This window comes from Centruroides sculpturatus, unplaced genomic scaffold (genome assembly GCF_000671375.1).
Source record: "Centruroides sculpturatus isolate CEXI.00-Female unplaced genomic scaffold, Cexi_2.0 scaffold269, whole genome shotgun sequence".
In the NCBI taxonomy this organism is placed as follows: domain Eukaryota; kingdom Metazoa; phylum Arthropoda; class Arachnida; order Scorpiones; family Buthidae; genus Centruroides; species Centruroides sculpturatus.
The window spans coordinates 677,126-699,421 of record NW_019384601.1 but is presented as its reverse complement, the minus strand read 5'-3'; the positions used below and the strand labels follow the sequence as shown (position 1 = coordinate 699,421).

General features: G+C 29.1%; 1 protein-coding gene and 1 long non-coding RNA gene across 3 annotated transcripts in view; one reads left to right on the top strand and one right to left on the bottom strand.

Annotated features, from left to right (window-relative positions):
* LOC111625006 (potassium voltage-gated channel protein Shaw-like) overlaps positions 1 to 2,285 on the bottom strand; it is a 24,177-nt gene extending 21,892 nt beyond the window's left edge. For both annotated transcript variants that reach the window (XM_023368018.1, XM_023368020.1), the window contains exon 1: positions 1,713 to 2,285. The gene's annotated coding sequence lies outside the window, so the exon portion shown is untranslated. The remainder of the gene's footprint in view (positions 1 to 1,712) is intronic.
* LOC111625008 overlaps positions 1 to 22,296 on the top strand; it is a 55,822-nt gene that overhangs the window by 20,593 nt on the left and 12,933 nt on the right. Inside the window, exon 3 of the long non-coding RNA XR_002756668.1 lies at positions 5,959 to 6,049. This is a non-coding gene — a long non-coding RNA (uncharacterized LOC111625008). The remainder of the gene's footprint in view (positions 1 to 5,958; positions 6,050 to 22,296) is intronic.

Here is a 22,296-nt window from a genome sequence, read left to right as displayed (position 1 = left end):
GAGATTTATAAATATTATTTACTTTACATTAAATAAATATCTTTAAAAACGTATAATTTTAATACGTTTCATTTTAATTTAATTTCAAATGGCAAAGTTGAGGTTGTATTCGAATTCCATCTTTAAATCTTAACTGTCCTTAGTAAAAAAAATCTTAAAATGGCTATCAGTTGACAACTATTTAAGTGGTTTATATGTACTGTTGACCATTCACCGGTCATCGTTCATCCAATTTATTTACTAGACACGCTAAAGTCATTTATGAAAGTAATCCTAGCATGTTTATCTGTGTTCACGTTAAAGTTTATTTTTTTTTCCTCCTTTGCTACCAGTCGCGTCGAAGACAGTAAATTTAATCGAATCTGAAGTGATGAGATTACTACAAGTTCTTGCCTTAGGTTTTCGTTCTTCTTAATAACATTACTAATGCAATTTGATCCGATATAGTTAGCAATGCGATAATGGGTGAAGTCAATCTCTTCCTGATGCTAATGGATATTTAGAAGTATATTCCATTTAAATAATTTTGCTTGATTAAAGTTCTTTCCTGTTTTCCTTTGAATATGTCTTGGGAGTTCAACGCGTGTACAGTGCTTTTCCTTTTTATATAGTGTTTGATATTCGAAGTTCCGCATCAGCAAATCCAAATTTTAAAAACTCCAACACGGATTTATATATGTATGATGTTTTTAAATATAACAAAATCAAGCAATCTACTTTACATTATTATTATTATTACTTTTTTTCTGTTTAGTAAACAGTTCGGACTTAATATATTTTCCCCCATGTAATATTCAACAGAAAATCATGAAAGATTAAACAGTGAAGAAAGTCAATCGGAATAATCTAACAAGATACAGTATATCATAAGATGGTAATGAAAAAAACACCCATAAGTTATGAAAATTCTTTTAAAATGTATCAATTGACGTATTTATTATTTATTTCTAATTATTTTTATTAAAAAAAATTGAATATAAATTTATTTGTCAGAGATATTAATAAAATTTTCATGAGGAGAAACATTTGCGAGAATCGAAACTGGAAGACACTTTGGAATGCATCAAATTGAGTAGGGAGAGGAGGTTAAAATAAGACGTTTCTGAAAGTAAATATATTCTTTTACTACGGTATTCAAATACTTTAAAGTTAGAGAAAAATTAGCTTATACATTCACGAGAATTGAGGGAAAAATTTTAATAATAATATATTATTTTAAAATCAGTTTTTCACCTGCGCTTGTGGTGGCAAGAAGGCATAGTCGCTGTTTATGGCAAAGAAACGTCACGACAATTCTCAGAATCGCATAACGATCCATCATTTCTGGGCGTGTACGGATAGGAAAAAAACAAATACCATTTGCTATCACTTAGATAAAGCAGTTTTTATTCCCATTTATCTCCTTAATAGACGGATCAAGCGGAGGAAGCTGCATCCTTTACTCGATCAAGTTTCTTCCATAAAAGACGATCAAATAAATTGCTTCACTTTAATAACATCATAATACATAATAACTGGAAAACAAGTCGAATATTTTTGCTAAAGATCCAAAAATAGCTTATTTTTGGTTCCCCGAATGTTCAAAGTGCAAAACAGCTGACTAGCATCTCTTAAATATCAACAAGTCTCTTAAAATAAATATTCATCATTGTAAGACATATTGTTAAGGAATTCTCTTTTTAAAAGGTCAATAAAAAAATAAAGCAACTTACCTTATTCGGGTTTCTTTCATACATGATTAATATTTTTATAGGGTAGATGTGTTATCCTATGGAATAGAGATAACCCACATGATTGCATGTCGTGGTGTTCCCGTAGTGGGACTGAGCACTCATAACAGTCTACTAGCGACTCATGCGTTGCTAGGGAGCCGGTTTGTTGGAGAATGCAGTTTCCTAGGCGATTGTACTTCCTCTTAAACCAATCAAACTTGAGCAGTTTTTGATTTTACTATTTTGACAAGCAACACGACACTTTCTATACAGATTACGTGGATTTGAAACGTTTAGAAAATATTTGCTTCCGATACTTGTAGACCGAAGGCAACGTGTTTTCCATGCAATTGACTGAAGCCTTATAAATAGGGAAGCCTTGTTGAATATTCACGCATTCTGTCTATTGTGCAGATGTATCGCTCGTAAAAGACTATTTTTTTTATTTTGCTTAAATTTTACATTTCGTTACTGCTTACAACTTGTAAGGTTACATTTATTTTATTTTATTTTTTACCGGAGAATAGTCTTTAAGCATGCTTTATGCTTTATCTGTTTATTTTTTTTAACCAGTTTATAATCTCAACTGTTTCAGTTCACTTGAACTGAATTACAACTTTCTGTTTTAGAATTTGAAAGATTTTATTATTCTTAATTTATTTTTAAACGTGATTTTATAGTAGAATGAACCTAAATTTAATTTTATTTAATTTTTTTTATAAATATTTTTCCAAAATTTTACGAAACGTGCTGATTCAGGCGCTTTTTCGACATGCCGAAATTTATCATTTCTGTTTTTCTTACAGAAGAGATTTATTTATTTATTAGTTATTTCGTCTTAAAAAAATTGCAATATATTATTTATGATTTATTTAGCGATAAAAACATTATCAAATATTTAGAAATAGTTTCGGACCCGGAGTCTTTATTATACTAGCGTTTGATTGGCCAATGCAATTTGTACCATAAAGGGGAAAAAATAAAATAAATCATCTAGGAAATTCAAAGAACTGAATTGCAAGTCTTTCGATTTCTTTTTTTTTTTTTTAAGAATTCTTCAGGAATCATCTCTTTTCTTCCTTTCTTCATTAGTCGGCTTTTCGATATCTTTCAACTACAAAATATCTTTTATTCTTCGACGAGAACGTCTACTAGTTAAGGAATAATAAAAAAAAATATATATATGTATATATAAATTTATACAGTTAATGATAAACTTGAATGCAAAGTCCTTATTATTGTATCTTAGTTAAGAAATATTGTATGCGGTATTTGAAAGCCAGATTTGTTAACGAAGTAATATGTTTTAAAGCTGAAAATGTGAAGTTTTCTATCAAATATTGTCCACTGAAAAATTAATTAAGTGTTTTTATTTTGAAGAAAAAATATACTCTACTGACAATGTCATTAAAATGCTTATATAAAATAGGCCTATAAGAGTTTTTATACCTAATGAATGGCATTTCAATTAGGCTTTACTATAATGGGTTCACAGAGCCATTCGGGTACTAGAGCTTCAGAAATTCTTGCATTTCTTGTATATTAAGGAGGAAAAATCTTTACTTTTTGTCAGATTTTATTATTTAAAAAATATAATACAAGTTTTTAATTCTGCTCTGTTTTTTAATATATTAACACCAAAAAATAAATGGTCATATTGTTAAAGGGCCTCACTAATCTCTATAATTAATAATAGTTCATATTTCTCTGTACAATATATTATCAATAGCGTGGTCTTCTATCTAATTCTCATTAATTACAATTAAAATTATCTAATTAATGATATTGTATCCCATAATTAGATATTAAAAAGTAAATAAATCTCATATGTCTTTTCGCCGGACATTTTAAAGCGAATTTGAAGAGATATATTGCAATATCATCTTTCAACAATGAGATAAAATATGACAAGAGAGATATGATTAATGGTAAATGGGATTTACTCAAGAATTCTTTATTTTCTTACCAATGATAAATTGCTTTATAACAAATTCGGATTTTTACGCTTTTCGGCTTAATTAAGTTTACGACAGAGATTCCGAGGTAAGAGGAAAAAAAAAAATGTATACATAAATGAAACAAAAGTAGTAGGGGTATCCCATTACAACAAATTCCCTCCACGAACGTTAAATCGCATGTTAAATGTTTCTCTTGCAAAAACAAAATTTTATTAATAATTTTTTCTTTATAGATATGATAAATAAATGGAACGAAGTGGGTGTTAATAACTGTGAACGATTAGTTTATCACGCTTCTTTTATTTTTAAAATAAGGAAATGATAATCTAACAAGGGAGGAAAATTCCATTAACTGTTGGAAAAATTATCACAAATTACATCGAAAAAATGTTTTTTTTTTTTTTTTAATTTTTTCCAGAAATTTATGCATCAAAGTATCAAATTATCTTCATAGGAAAAAATTGGGATTAGCCCGAAATAACCTAGTTTATTTCAAGTTACTTTATTTTGAAAAATTCGAACAGAATATATAAAAGTGTAAGAGAATTTTCAAAATTTCGTTCCAATATCGGAGATAATATTATAGAATTTGAAAAGGGGAATAATTTATTGGTTACGAAACGAATTTTCTTCTTGAACGGATGTAATAGTTTACCAACTTTAAAATTTTCATTTTGAATAATCGATAAAGTTAATGGTTAACTGATACCAGCATTACTTTTTTTTTGCTATATTATGTGCTCTGGTTATGCCTGATTTCATATTTATTTTTGGTTTGTTTACTTCGACGATTTAAAGGTTTTATTACATTTACTTCCTGACAGTGTTTTAATATAAAATTATTTAAGCTTACCATTGCGGAATGATCACATCGACTTCACTTTAATCGAATTATTAATTACAGACTGCGAGGAAATAAGAATATTTCTTTTTTAAAGTTTACATGTTCCGTAATCATTTATCTTTTATAATTGAATTTTTTAAACTTTAAATATTCACTTAATTCCTCCGTTTAGAAAGAAAATTATTATTTTTATTTTTACAGTTTACGGGATAATTCACAATAGGATGATATCTGCGCCAAGGGGAGAAAAAAATTACTGTTTGTAAAAATTTAATTAAATTAACTGAAAATAATTTTAAACATAGTTATTTTCAGTTAATCATTAAAATTTCATTAACAAAAGGTTATTACCGACGATCATTTTAAGATAGGAAATTTTCTAACGGATCATTAACAATAATCGTTTAGAAATGAGCGAAAACTTTTTACTTTGACACCATTTTAATTTAACTTTTTTTAAGGAAAAATATGCAGGCTTTAATTTGAACATTTTATTATCTTTATTAATATATAAAATATATTTCATAAATAATTTTTAAAAGTTATCTTGTAAATTATCGAGTCGAACAATCAAACCGTTCTTACCATCATTTACAAAGTTTTAGCAATGCTGAAAACTAGTATTTTATTTGAAAATCCATATCTTTATGTAACAGAAAAGAGAAATTGATATATACATATGTATATATATTTAAAAAAAAGAAAGAAAATTGTATAAAAATTAATTTTGTCGAGTCCTGCAGATAGCAGAATTTCCAATGTTGTGTGTGAGATGCGTGAAGCAAATCAATGACGGACATGATTGGGGGGAAAAACATGTGAATAAAGTAAAATAAATGTCGAAAATCTAACAATTTATTTTACATAAACATAGCAATTTTGTAAATTGTTACAGAAACCGATGAACGGAGATATTTCTACTTCAAACATAAATTTTTATTTGTTTTTATTTATTTAAAAATAGTAGAATTTTTGAAATTACTGCTTAAAATGTTTTCTCGCAAGTAAATTCTTTAAATATATTTTATTTAAAAAAATTAAAGGAGAGAAAGAGAGAGGAAAAAAAAGTTAAAATAAATACATACCTGTGTCACAATATTCTGTTAATTAACTAGGAACAGGTAATTTTTAAATTCTTTAAAACGGAAATTTGCTAATTATATCAATTAAGCGGAATGTCGGAAGTATTTCAATTAAAAATGATTAACAGAACCGCTGTACTTTTAAATTTAAATTATATAACACGAAATATCAGCTTTCTATTAAAAAAAAATCTATATATTCTGAATAGAAAGCTATATAAGAACGTACATAACCTTTAAGGAGTAGTTCCATTTTTAAGCTCCTCCGTGCAATTTTATTCCCAAACTGCATCATATCAACAAGTTAAAAACTTCAATATTTAAATTTATGAGATATTAAAATTTTATATTCGATTTTACAGAAAACAAGTAATTGGAGATATTAAATATATCAAGTTTCATGCAAGCCTGACGTCAGAAGAAGAGTGATGATGAAGAATTAATATTCGATAAGTTTGTATAATATTTATATATTGAATTTTTATTCTAAAAATATAATTTTTGCTACGAAAATATTTTTTAAATTAAATTTAAAATATTTATTATTATTTTCTGCTTCTTTCTATTATTTATTTTGTTTTTAATTTTGATTACTCGATTTTTATTAGAGAAAAAAGCAAGAGGCTTATGCCAACAGAATAATTTATACTAATGAAAAACTTAATTCAATAGGTTTATAATATTCAATATATTTTTTTAAAAATTTCTTTTAAAAATCATTAAAAAAAAATAAATAAAAACACTAAACGTGTTAAGTATTTCCGCCTTCTATTGTTAAGAGTGGAATGTCTTTATTTAAAGTCCACATAACTAATTTCATTTTTTTTTTCTTTTTCCACATTAAAGAATTCTTATCCTAAAATTGAATTTGCTATCGAAGGTATGTTATATTTGATTAGGAAGAGATATTCAACCGCAATCATCTTGTCTTTATTCACAAAGGAAATTCCAATTTAAAGGATTTCAGAAAGAAAATACACTACATAAATTTTTGTCTTTTTTCCTTCCCTAGCCTTTTTTTCTTTTCTTTTTTTAAAAATGGAGATTTTTACAAATTTAGTGTGACGGTTTATTTAATTGTGTTACTGTTGTCACATTAAAGATGTTTTTTATTAAACAAAGTTGAGTAGAGATTCGTGAAGAAAAAATTGTTTTTGTTTGTTCTGTTGCTTTTTTAACTTCATTGATTTTATTCCTTGATCACAATTTTTCAATAAAAGTTCTCTTGGAAATTTTTATCGATTTATTTATTTTTGAAGTTAGAAAGTTTCAATTTTTAGGCGTAATGAAAGTCAATTTTTTTGTGGAAAATTATTATTGTTTTCGCTTCGTCCGTCTGTTTGTGTATCTGAAATTTAATCTCTTATTTATTGGTAATTAATATGCTCAATTTTTCAAGACTATTATTAATATAAATGACCGAAAATTAGCGTTACGTATAAACTTGTTGACATAATTTATAAAGAATTAAATAGCAGCTATATTATTTCGAATATTTTAGTTTGGTTATTGATTTAATCAAGGATGGATTTGTACAAGCTAACAAGCTACAGCCTCGTGTCTTTAAATTTATTACACTTTAGTGAAGGAGAAAGGTCTCTTATATGTTATAATTTCTTCTATATGTCTAAATTCTTTCTTAATTTTAATTTTTATGCTTGCATAAATGTTAAGGGTTTTGAATATTCGCTTATCATAAAATTTTAAAATATATTATCGAGCTATACGTCTTGCTGTATGACAAGTTCGTTTCGACAAAGAAAAAATAAAATTGCAGCTATTCCAATTTTTCATATTGACATAAATTCAAGAGTGCTGAATGGATTTGGACAAAATTTTGGTTACATAAGCACTCTATCATGATATTTGACTCTCATTTCTTTCGTTTCCATATAAAATTCAATACGGTAGCAGTCTTTTAAACTGATCTAACTCGTTTATGTTCCGGAAAAAAATTTTTCTTTACGTGTTTTATTTCGTAATTACTAAAATTTATAAATGCACAGATTCAGGTAAACTTTAAAGAAAAGTACAGAATGGCCCAAAAGTCATTTAACGATTGTAAACAGTTACAAACGCACTTATTGAAATAAAAAGATGCTTTTCGAATATTGCATTTTTTAAAATCACGTTTCATCCAATTTTATAAAATGAAAATACATTTTTACAAACTCATTTTACGGTTCTTATCTACGAGTTTGCTCGAAACACGCAAAAACTGACTTTTGGGCCGCCCTTTAGATTGAATACACACTACAGACATTTGGATCTCATCTATAAAAGCACTTAATGGAAGTATTTCTCAGTTCTTCTCTTATTCATATTACAATAATCTTAAAAAAAGTTATTTTTAGTTATATAAATAGCTTGTAGGTTACGTATCAAATCTCGATATGATACTTTCATTCAGCTGCAATGTAAAGTTTGTGCATTTATTCTAATTTTGAAAAATATTTCATAAGTAATCTGTGGCGAAATATTTTAAACAATAATAAAAATAACTTGAAAATACAAAAATAATGTTTTATTATCGACAATTAAAATTGTTTTTTGTCATTTCATCCTTGTTTTACAAGGAAACAGGCAAGTGAACTGTAAAGCATTTTGTTAAAAACCACGCTCTTTCCTGGATAGATACTATAGACTATAGACAATATTATCAGGAATATTTTAAAACGATTCGATTTATCCATCTAAATTACTGCAGAGTAACTGGAGGATGAAAAGTAATACTGTGCCACTGACATATAAGATTGTGTGACATCATCCGATTGTGCAGGCTACTAGCAGCTGTCGTTGTCAACCTGGAATGTCTAAACAGAGCTACACCAAGCGTTGAACAATTTGCAACGATAAAAAAAAAAAAAAAAGATTTCTTATTACAACTTTAAACCCAATTATTTAGTTATTTCTTTTTTCCGTGGATAGGGAAATAATTTTATTCATTCCACGCTATAATCTTTCTTTAAGTGAATTATTTTAAATTATATTAAAATGAGTTTTTATCGATTTTTATTCGAATTTTCTAAACAATTCTAGCTTTTAGCAGATTAAAAAAAATATCCCGAAAATGACGTCATATTCGCGGATGACGTCATTTTTGAATGCTCGAAACGCACTTAGTTGATTACCGGATTTTTTCCTTTCTCATATAAAAGTTTACAAAGATTTTTACATATTTAGGGGGAAAAAACGAAACGTTCGTTTGATGGGATATTTATCAGATTTTATTAGAAGCAACTCCTTTTCATGTTTTGCTTATTGCTTCTGAAAATTTATTCTCGGTTACGGATCCTTTTCTTAATAAAACCGATGCCATAAAAGCCGGCTATCTGTACTAACGATTGTCATAATGTCTAACTGTCGTGCAGGAAAAGCGACAACTGAAATGACGTCATACGGACAAAATGTCGGATATTGTCACGCAATAGAATAATCCCAAAGGGACAAACTTGATAGGTTTGGGGATTTGTAAAGAGAGAAACAAGGTTTTATCGACGGAATTGTTCGACTTGACGTTCAAAACACGAGTGGCTTTGGTAATGTTGCACAACAGTTAGATACAGACAGCGGTTGGTCGTGCTTAATGTAAAATCGAGACCTTCTCGTGGCTTAAATTTGTCTTTTATACGTACAAAAAACTATTTAAGAGTTATTTTTATGGTCTTGTAATGGGAAATTTTAATACTTTAATAATTAAACTTAAAGGAANTTCATTCTATTAAAAAACAAAAAAAAACTTTTAGGAAAATCGAAATCAAGGTCAATGTAGAAACTATAGATAATCACGAAGTTCATTCCTCCTACAACAAATTAATGCTAGTCTTTTGAATGTTAATAAAATTTCAAATATTAACACGAGTTTATAAATTTTAGAAATACAAGACAAATAAATCTAATGAAAATATCGTAATATATTGATTTAAATGATCGCCAGAATAGCAGGCTTTATCGATTTTAAATATCGTAACTTAATAAATTGGTAATAAATGTTAGTATTTAGTTCATTACACGATAATAAATCGCAAATGTTTAGTTTATTATTATTACATTGTGATATTAAATTGTGAAATATATTTTGATCAATTAAAGAAGAAAAAAAAAATCTTGTTTACAAAAGAGGAAAATTGAAATAAAAACGGTAAAAATCATTAGCAACAATGGTCAATCAACCGACCTATTTCGTTTTTCTTCTTTTTTTTTATTCTTTTACGCGAAAATATAGAATTGCCAGATCAAGTGAAGTAAAACAACCCATTATTCGTTAAAGAGGAAATCATTTCAAAAGGAGAAAAGTATCGTTTAGATTTTGTCTGGGATGGATACTGCTGACCCTCTAACACAATTTTTTTCTTTTTGTTTTACGCCTTCGACGCGAAAGTTTTTTCTTTTCTTCTTTTATTTATTTATTGTGCTAAAATTTTGGTATTGTTCTCGTCTCAGAATCTTAAAAAAAGTATATTATAAAAATAATAATCGCGAAATGTTTTATATTGCGTGACCTACAATACCTGTCGTACAATATCTATCAGGCAAGAAAGTCATCTAATTATAAGGGCCTTCAAATGAATTTCACTTGATTACCTATGCCCCTCGGTATAGCGCATTGCGTACATCGCGAAATAGCACTACACTCGTAAAGCTTCAACGAATGTCTGCAAACGGATCGCCCTCGTAATTAATTTACAGATTTCGTCTTAATTTTTAAAAAATTAACATATTTAATAAGACTTATTAAATTTGTAGACGGGTAGACGATGAGACAATATAAAAACTATAGCTTACAGCCTAAAAATACTAAATCATAATAAGAATTTAACCACGTTAATAATTTTTAAATGTAAATTTTATTCGAGTTACTTAAAGAAAAATCGTTTTATAAAAATATTCATAATAATAGCATTATAATTGCTAAGATATAGTAGTATAATTAAATATATATAGGCTAAAAAGTTATAAGAAGTAAGTGTTAAACTCGTGTTTAACCTAACTATTTATCGGCAGAATGCACATCCGTAAAGTTAATTTACCAAACTGAAAAAATAAATAAGTAGGTCAAATAACATTCGAAAACGTTAAAAAACTAAAATTTAAATATAAACGAGGGTTTCAATTTCCCCGATGAGGAATATTTCTTGAATATTTTACTTCCCTATATCCACCCAAGCATTATTGGAACACATTTAAATAAGGTCAATGCCAAGTTTTATTAGGATATTAAAAATATTTCTCAAAATTACTAACACGCTTATGAATTTAAATAATAATAAAATATAAACAAAATAACGTAAATGAAAAAAAAAATTGTTTTATTAAGACCGATAAACTGTACAATATATGTGATTCTTAGGTAAAAAAGCTATGTACAAAATGAGATACGATAATGATAATATCACCATTTATGTCCGTGACCATGCAAATCGTGTCCATGATGATGATTATAAAACTTATACACTGGATAGTGCATGTAATGTTGCTTCAGTACTGTTGTAGTATGGTGTTTCACCCTGAATAAACAAAAAATCGGGCACATTCAATATTAAGTTTATAAAATTATATCCAAATTATAATTTACTAAACTTATATAAACAAATGTTAACCAATTACAAGCAATAACTGTCGAAAAATTTAAAATAACTTACGGAACTGGCATGTAAGCCACTTTGCGACCGTGATGACCGAGGGGAATTGGAATGGGGATGGGAATAGGTAGATATTTGCTGAGAAAACTGTGTTTATGCCCATGATTGCCCATGGCTGCTATAAGTGCCAGCATTGCGCCCATGTGTCCTTTATCTCCCGCTTGACATTTGTAAACGGCCAGAGCCAGGAATAATCCCAACACTAGGTAAATCTTGTTCATGATGTCGCCTAGAAAAATGAAACAAAATATTCACCTCTTCTCGAAATCTTATCACAGTTTTTTACTTATCCAGTGCTATACCTGACGAGGAACACCCTCAGTGATTCTTCAGAAAGCAATACTTTTCTTTCGAGAATGTGCGGCCTTAAATACCCATTCTTCACTAACCAGATTTTTGACCTTATACGATAAATATGACGTCATTATTTTCAAGTTCATCTCAATTGTCTTGTAAACTTTTTCCTACTATAGATTTTATGACTAAAAGAAGGAATTATGTTGAATGATCGAATAGCAGAACGGTTAACTCTTTTCTGGAATAAAAAAGAAACCTTAACCTACTTTTCCGCTTGATGATATTTTGAATTTATGATCATTCCCCTGTTTTAATTCCGATCTCATTGAACTCCTCACACAAGCCGCATTGTTCACTCTTCCACTTTTCCTTCATTGACGGTAACTGTTTTATAAAATTCTTTGTCTATTGTTAAACATTTTCTTAAAGTGTGATTTAACTTTTTCCAGCTGTTTTTGACATTTGTTCTCGTTCGTACCCTCTTAAATTTCTCGCGTATTTAATTATTTAAAAAAAAATCCTGATTGTTTATTACTTCACGCATAAAGAAAAAAATTTCAATTTATCTACATGAATTTTAATGAGTTTAATCAAATTATCCATACACGTTTATTTTTTACGCGCGACAAAAATGATTAAAAAATAACAAATAATTAATTAAATTTTTATTATTTATTTAGTTTTTTTCTCTTGAGAAACGCAAATTTCCCTCACGTCAACGCTTGAAATTATACTATATTTTAATCTTAATTTTTACTTTTTTTAATATTTTAAAATATTTTTTTCTCTAAGTTTCTGCATTTTTTAGATAAAATGCACTATTTGGAAATAAAAGTATTCAATTCATTCTATTAAAAAACAAAAAAAAACTTTTAGGAAAATCGAAATCAAGGTCAATGTAGAAACTATAGATAATCACGAAGTTCATTCCTCCTACAACAAATTAATGCTAGTCTTTTGAATGTTAATAAAATTTCAAATATTAACACGAGTTTATAAATTTTAGAAATACAAGACAAATAAATCTAATGAAAATATCGTAATATATTGATTTAAATGATCGCCAGAATAGCAGGCTTTATCGATTTTAAATATCGTAACTTAATAAATTGGTAATAAATGTTAGTATTTAGTTCATTACACGATAATAAATCGCAAATGTTTAGTTTATTATTATTACATTGTGATATTAAATTGTGAAATATATTTTGATCAATTAAAGAAGAAAAAAAAAATCTTGTTTACAAAAGAGGAAAATTGAAATAAAAACGGTAAAAATCATTAGCAACAATGGTCAATCAACCGACCTATTTCGTTTTTCTTCTTTTTTTTTATTCTTTTACGCGAAAATATAGAATTGCCAGATCAAGTGAAGTAAAACAACCCATTATTCGTTAAAGAGGAAATCATTTCAAAAGGAGAAAAGTATCGTTTAGATTTTGTCTGGGATGGATACTGCTGACCCTCTAACACAATTTTTTTCTTTTTGTTTTACGCCTTCGACGCGAAAGTTTTTTCTTTTCTTCTTTTATTTATTTATTGTGCTAAAATTTTGGTATTGTTCTCGTCTCAGAATCTTAAAAAAAGTATATTATAAAAATAATAATCGCGAAATGTTTTATATTGCGTGACCTACAATACCTGTCGTACAATATCTATCAGGCAAGAAAGTCATCTAATTATAAGGGCCTTCAAATGAATTTCACTTGATTACCTATGCCCCTCGGTATAGCGCATTGCGTACATCGCGAAATAGCACTACACTCGTAAAGCTTCAACGAATGTCTGCAAACGGATCGCCCTCGTAATTAATTTACAGATTTCGTCTTAATTTTTAAAAAATTAACATATTTAATAAGACTTATTAAATTTGTAGACGGGTAGACGATGAGACAATATAAAAACTATAGCTTACAGCCTAAAAATACTAAATCATAATAAGAATTTAACCACGTTAATAATTTTTAAATGTAAATTTTATTCGAGTTACTTAAAGAAAAATCGTTTTATAAAAATATTCATAATAATAGCATTATAATTGCTAAGATATAGTAGTATAATTAAATATAGTACTGTACTATAATTGGTTTCTTAGAAGGCGAGATTGCTCCTATAGCCTCCTTTATATTCGTTCTTTTGTCGATTCCCGCATTAAGATTAAGTAACGTTCCAGTCGAATAGAAGTAGTGCCGGATTTACATTTTATATAACCTCAGGCTAGAAATAAAAGGTCCTACTTTTCAAATGAAACTTACCTTTTTTATGCACTGTTAAGAGCAGCGTGCAACGAAACAATTTGCACTGGTAAAACTTTTGTTCATATTTGTAAAAACTAGCTTAAAATGTTTAAGTAACGAAACATCAGTTTATTGATTTAGAATAAAATATAGCAAAAAATGTTTATTAAATTATTTTTATTTAAAATTTTGCCCGATGTCCAAAATTTACGAAACCAGAAATTATGCAGAAAAAAAAAATGAAACTAAAAAATTCGAAACACAAGTTTTGTTGTCTCTAAAATATCGAGGCTTTAGGATTCTAGAGATACAGCAATATAAGACGTGGGCAATCTTCCAAGGGTATGTCTTCCGGGAGAAGTCTTTTTTAGGAAAATGGCCCTATTTAGGTGTTAGACACGTGAAGAAAACCGGAAAACACGTGGCCAGTCCGTTGGCGTGACGTGAACCCGCGACCAACTACTAGTGTTTACTGATGTTCGGTGGTTTTATCTACTCGGCCGCTCCTGTGTCTCGAAGCTGTAGTATCCGACTCTGAGTACAGATAATGAGTTATAGATTCAATGTATCATATGCATGCCTTCTACAAATTGATGAATCTATGACAAGGCCGCCGCGTTATCAAAAACGGGCTCTTATACTTTATAAAACTTTCATTGTCCCCACCCAAGTATCGCACATTGGCCGGCCGAAATTTATGAAACGATGTGCATTTACAACACCAAAACATATTTTGTTTAGGGCCCCTCGGGCCCCTAAACAAAATAAGTTTGCTTTCGTAAATCCTTGATAATTGATATTCGATAAATCGAAAATTACAGCTAGAATGAAAGGAAAAAAAGGAAACGTCTTCAGTTTAGGGTGGGGAATTTTTTATTTCGAATTATGAGTTGATACGGGTCTGTCGGGGATTTTTTTAAGAGAAGTTTGGTTTTATCGCCATCTAGCGAGAAAGAAAACAAACAAACAGAAATTATTAAAGGATAAAAACACACTTTAATGATTTACACAGACTTGTCACGTGAACATTGGCGATTTAATACCGTAGATCGGACGGAAATTGATATCCTTTTTATTAATTGAAAGTATCGAATATGACAGTAAATATTATAGATGATAATAGATGGATGAATGATTTTCAGACTAGTTAAGTAGGCGAGATGAAATATTCAGTAAACTACCACAAATCTCCCGCAGTACCTCCTTTAACGATTATCGTCTTATGGGTGTGGTGTATTCTGTAAGATAAATTGTATAATTATTTTAATTTATTTCTATTCGAATTATTTTATTTATAAAATTTTGTAATAAAGGGTTTTATTTATTTAAAAAAATTAGTGATTAATAATACTTTTAGAGAATAAACTTTTCTACAGGTGGCGCCACATTACGTATTAAAAGGCCACGTTATTCCCCCTACTGATTCCAATAGTCGGAGGAAGTTAACCAATTAGTATTTGTTTTACTTTTATGTGAATCTCTTTATTGACTGATTCTTGATCCCGTTGGTGGGGGTTTTAAGCAGGCCGTCGAGATGAGGAAGCTGGAAATATCCCCAGGGCCAGGAGAAAGGTCGTACTAGTACAGTACCTACCCCTATGAATGAAAATTTTACTAGCAAAAAACAAAATCGTTAAGACTGATTATCAATTTAATAAAGAAATATTCCGTACATATTTTATTTGTTCAAAAGGAGGTCGCTCTATCTCGAACTCCGTATAATTTTGACGGCCCTAGCTTTAGACACGTGCTTTTTGCCTAGAACAACATTGTCAAGGACCTCTAACACATACAAATATATACTTGTCTGAGGCCCTAAAAGCGTGAAGACCGAGTATGCACAAACCAAGTTTTCACTGAACAGCATTGAGGAAAGATACAAATACTGTACTGTATATTCGGAATCATTTATTGATACAATTATTGTTGTTGAATTTTCTTTATAAACAGTAGAATTGATTGTATGAAGTAGGAAATAAATACTGGAGGCTGCAAACACGATCCAGTTAGAATGGTATTAACTGAATTTTATCTTATAAGATGTCATGAGCAACCCCGCGGCCCTCGGGGCTTTTGCAACGTAATTTTGTTTTCCCGTTTTCTGTCTCGTGCGATTATGCAACCCTGATTAAATTCATATTCGTGACGAAGAACATTGAAACTAAAATTGACTAGCGGAAAGATGACAATAAACTATACATTACAAGTTTGCATCTCACTAGAAGAATATATTATTTGAGTATCTAGTGTACCGGCGTTATGGAGCATGTTGGTATGGGACTGTCCATAAATTACAAACTGGGACGAGGGAGAGGGGGGTAAAAATTTCAATAAAAATACGGGCGTAATTGCCCGTATTTTTATTAAAATTTTTACTCCCCCTCTCTCTCGTCCCAGTTTGTCCAAGTTTCCGTAACCCCCGCCCCTCTTCGGACACCCAACAAAACTCGACCCTCTTAAAACTTTTATCACTTTATAAATGATAGACGCCATAAATAGAAACGAAACGTACAAGAAATTCTGAAATAAATATAATAAAATGCATAAACTGTATAAAATTTAATGAAATAAACGGACGTCCACTGAAGCTCAATCCCCCTCGTCCGACTTGTCATAACCGCCTCCTTTCCTTCATTGTGGACGTCATTAATGGACAGCCCCTATTAGGCAGACTTGAAGCCTGCAATTCTTCAAGGAATATAAGTGGCCCAACGGAAGCTTACAAAGTTTGCTCGCGGTCCACATCCAAAAAGTGCTCATCATTGATTTATCCTACAATAGAATTGGTTTCGTTATACGTCGTTTCGCTTAACGTCACAATTTTAAGTGAGGACGTAATTGTTCGTACTTCGTCTAGTAGTTGAAATCCAATATTAACAAGATCAAGTAGCGTGTGTCATGACTTGTATAAAAGGAGGCCCTGTCAAGTCTACACTTATCTAGGACCTCACACAATCTAAATTCCCCCCTAAACTCTGTTTTTGAATAAGAATAGAATTTCGAATCAGATATTGATTGCATTGGATCCAACATCAGTTTACAAATAATAATAATATTATTATTAATTTCCTGTTCCGCAGACAAACTAACTATTTTTAATGAAGTAATTAATAAAACAACTACTTTTTAAATACTTTTTAAAATACTTGCGATGATCTATTTGTCTATTAATAATATATTACAGTTTCCTATTTAAATAGTAGTATATTATTAATAGACAAATAGATCATGTCTGTATTAGTATTAAAAGAAATTAAAAACAAAAATTCAAATATCTTATACAAAATTTAATTGGATGTTTTGTCCAGACTACTTGATTATTTATGAATTAACGTGAATGAATTATTTATGAATTAATATAGGCCTACAGTATATCTAAAAATTATTCTCCGTATTTCTCGTAATATTACATTTAAAGAAGAAATAAAGTAATTTTTAATATAAAATTATTTTTAAGGTAATACAGTGGCGGATACAAGGGGAGAGCTATCCCTCTTGGATTCTTCCGGATTCGCCACTTCAATAACAAAAATTCGAATATTTACGTATTCTTATACGTAAATATTCGAATTTTTGTTATTGCAAGACGCATTTCTTCTATTATCAACTTAATTTATTTTAATAATTTAACATTTGTTTGTCGAAATTATGTACTGTACAGTACTAGCTTTATTATCACTATATAATAATGTCAACAAACAAATATTTAATTATTCGTTGCAATCCTCGTTTTACTTGTTGAATAATTATATACATAATAATAATAATAAATAATATAATAACATAATAAATATTTTACATAATATATAGATACTTACTAATTAATATACATAATAAAATTAATAATTTAAGACATTTTTAAAGTAAACGTTAGATCTTATATATAATTTCTGTTCCAAATCACCCGATTTTAATGTTGGAACCAAAGCTAGTAAGAGCCTATACTATTTTTTTTATTTGTAAACATACTCGGCCAATAGAATTACAAAGGATTTAACAACAAAGATTGTTGGCATGAAATTTTTCTTTATTAGTAAAATATTTTCACCAAAATTTCATTGAAATATTAGTTAAGGACTGTTAATGGCTCACAACTTGCAACCACTGAAATTCGATCTCCGAGTTTGTCAAAAAGCATTTTGAAATAGATTTTGTCAAATTATTTAAGCTTCGCTATTAATTTTCATTTTAGTTGAAGATCGCTTCGCTCTTGAAAATTATTTGAATAAACTTTTATTCAATCAGCCCAAAATTTTTCGATTAAACGTAATTGAGGTATATTCGAGAATTAAACTCTTTCGGGACTTATTACACTTATATAGAGTACCCTCTAGTGAAAATTTTGTGAATGATCGATGGTCATCAATGTTGTTTTAGTTTGATTTTTTCATTGAAATCACTTTTAGTTTATTTAGATGCAGGTAGGAAGTGTTAAAAGCTTATATTCGTTACAAACAAATATTTTACGATGTTTTTACCTTATATTTTCATTACCATAAATATAAAACATTAGTGTAACAGATACACAAACAAGATTTTTCAGCTATCCTATATATTCACCATTGCAAATAAAATGGAGTATTTCAAATACCATGACAACATTACATACTGTACAAATAAATCGATCAGATAAATATTTACATTTTTATTTTTATGGAATAAAGCCACTGTATACGTTCATTTGAATATTTGTTTATTGGTACTCAAGTTTATTTACTTATTTTATTAAAATATATTTATAAGAAGATTGAATAATAATAAAAAATTATAACGAGACCGATAGATGGCACGTTTGTAAATTACTCGACCCTAGAGAAGGGGAGGAAAGTATCACGAATTAAAATGGCTGACTTTCTTCTTCGTTGCTGCCTTGTATTTTGATTTATGTGACACAGTTATCTAGTTTGAACGAGCTCTGGTTTCTAATTAAATTTATTAATATACTCTCGAATCGCTAAGAACATTAGTTAATTAAAATGAAGTCTTTATTTGATTGGTTTAAACATTTAAAAGTATATTAAATGACATATTATATTTAGTACAATGAATTAGATCTATGTGAAATGGAAAACGCTCTACCGTTGTTTACAATTTAATACATTAATAAAAGTTAAATACGATCAAAGTTTATTCAGTACTGTACGGTATATTTAGGTACTATTTTAAAATACTATTAATTTTGTAGTATTCTAAATAGCTACTAATTTCAAAGGACGTATCAAACTACGTGTAGTTTGATAAGTCCTTTAGAATAGTAGCAAATTTACAGCTATTAAGAATATTACATAATAAAACAGGACAAAAACCAAATTAAAAATAATACTATTAATTTTTAAAATATTTTAAATTAGATATTAATTACTACCTATTTAGATAATTTAGGTATATATTAAATATTATTTTTAATTACTATTAGGGAGTAATTTTATAGTGTATATTAAATTTTTAGGCAATAATTATTAATAACTTGTTTAACACGATTTCACATCGCATCGTTTAAATCATGTTTAATACGATTTAACTTTATCATATTAAAATGAACTGTAAGACACACAGTTTAACTCAATTCAATAAAAAATAAGTACATACATACGGGTCTATTATATTAATGTTTGATGATTATTTACTTTTTAATGAAGAAAATTATAATAATTCTGAAAATTTAAAATAGATCATTCGTTATAAGTGTAGCTCTACCTTAGCAAATTGCTGTTATTATCTTAACAAATCCATATTTGCAATTACAAATGGGTTATAAAATAAAACAATAAGAATTTACTAAAATTTTGTAAACAATATTAATCTCTCCCCGAACTCCTGTAGTCGAGATTTCGAAGTTAACTGAGAATAATTTAACATCTCCAAAATAACCTAGCGCTTATCAGTAAATTTAGCAGAAGTTTCCAGTTATTTTACTGTGATTAAAATGAATAAATGATATCAGAAAAATCTAGTATCGATTTTCAATTAATTCCAATTATCTCTATGTATAACAATCCTGATATTTCTGTAATCCGTCGAAAAATAGTGTAAAAGTCGTGTAGTGTGCCTTACTAATGATCCTATTGCTTTCTGGCTTACTTAAAAATGCGAAACTTGCTTGGAGAGTTTGGAAAATAATCCATGGCTACGTAATTTTGAGATATATGTGTGTATAGAGTGGCGTAGACATAAATTAAATTCGGTGTTGACCAATAAATAAAGTTAAATTGCAGCAATCGTATACATTCTTATATTTTATTAGTACAGTGTCTATTTTTCGAAAACTTATCGTGGTGGTCCCCAACCCCAATCACCCCTAAAGCCCACTCTCTCTTAAGCTCGAGCAGTTTTTTGTATTTTGCAGTTTCATTATTGTAAATACTAGTGTCAATAAATGTACATTTTAGTTACTAAGACCATTGTTTTTTCACTCTCTCAAATCCAATCCCATCAATTCCCCACCCCTCAAAAGCTCGACAAACGCCGCAGCTAGTTGCAAATAAAATTTGAGATCGATTAGTCATGAATCAATCATCATACATAACAAGTTCGATCAAAATACTGTTAAATTATGCATTTAGGATTTTGTATTAATTAATTCACAATGGTAATAAAGGATTTTTATCTAAATTTTTATCGATTATATAAATATAGTCTACGTTTATCAGCGATTTTCCTGTTAAATTTTCTTTTGTTCCGAATAAAGAAAGTAGGCGTAACATAACTAAATAACAATGACCCTAATGTATATATTTAACTCTTTTATGACAGATATATCTAAATGTACACATTGATGGATAATACGACTAACATCCGTAATATTTTCTATCACTTACACTATTTTTTCTCCTTTTTTTACAAAAGTAATCTGATAGATCTCTTATTTTTTGCAGTTAAATCGAGTAAAATTCTTTTTAAACTGGAAATTCCCGATTTAATTATATATTACGACGAGCTTATATTAATTTAATATTATAGTATTACAGTATACACTTACGGTATAGGGATAAACTTGTGGGCATAGGGTACAGGAATAGGAATAGGAACCGGAAACGCTATAAGACTCTTTCCTCCAGCGAAATTCGCTAGAAAAGCTAACTTCAGCCATTTTTTGAAACCAGCTTCCGACCGGTTAATTAATTGTAGACTAATTAAAGTGATTAAAGTAGCTGCCAATATAGTTTTCGAGTGCATAACTAAAAAACAAATTAAAAGAAAACATTAATTTCCTTACTTGTTTCCGAAAATTAAGTTAAGCTCGCTATTATATACACATAAAAAATTACCTGCAAGTTTTTACTATGACCCACGAAAGACTTACTAGTCCAGAGCGTTCAGACAAATGCAATAGACTATTAATTCTCCTATATAAATACTAAATAGCACTTCCGATTCCTTGAACTTGAAATATATATATATATAGAGGCATAAAAAAAGTTTTACGTATATTAATACATACCCAACCACTCCCGTAGATTTAGGACATGCCAAATTTAGGTCAACAAACAACGATAAGGCATGGAGACGATACGAATCCAATTAAGGCGCTATAGTAAACCGCCATGGGTTTATTTATATCTATAATGTAGGGAATTCGTTTTTTTTATTCGGTTAATAAATATCTGGAAAGCGTGACGTTCTCTGTTAACTTTCTACCATCGAGTTAATTCAGTAGTAACGGAAGAGTAGACGTACGATCAAAAAGTAATTCAATAGAGTAGATCTATATCTAACTAACTCGAAAAGAAATGGATGGTTTGATCTATCTACTTCGTTACTTCCACCTTTACTATTTATAGTTAATAGAAGATTAGGCCTACATCATTCAAAAGTGGATTATACTATTAGTACCGGTTTTTTTCGTCGATTGTCTTCGCACGCGAAGTTTGTGACTCAAATCTAATGACACGAATAACAAAAATTAGTTTAAAAAAACCCGACGATAAGATTGTAGGAAAGACAAAACGGCAGTTCATTACACTAAATTTGAACATTTCCAAGAAATTTTAGCCTTTTTCCTAATGTTAGCACGTGGGCAAAAAGGGCAATTGCCCGGGATCCCCACCAACAGGGGACCTCAAACCAATCTTTTACAAACTGATTACTGTACTAAGAATATAGAAATTTAAATTTGGGCCATATCTGGGGACCATAGATTGCCGGTGGCACAGCGCAGAGGTGGCTTTAAAAAACTGAGGATACCGGGGATTACTCCGGTATCCTCATTGGTTTCCCGGTATTTTCCCAAAAATGTTTGAGGTCAATACTGTACATGGGGCCCTTAATTCAAATTTGCCCGGGGCCCCACTAGTCCACGACGCGCTACCGTATATGTTATTTTAAGGGGATGTGGAAACCGTATCAGATATATTAACATATTTGGGCGTAATTTATTTTCTGTCGCCGAACTATGTTAATGTATCTGACTACGGCGAGAAACGAAGAATATATTCATTTTATACAGAAATTTAAAATCTTAAATATCACTTAATAGGATTTAATAAAGGTTTGACATATGAAATCGATAGTCGGAAGCTTTCTT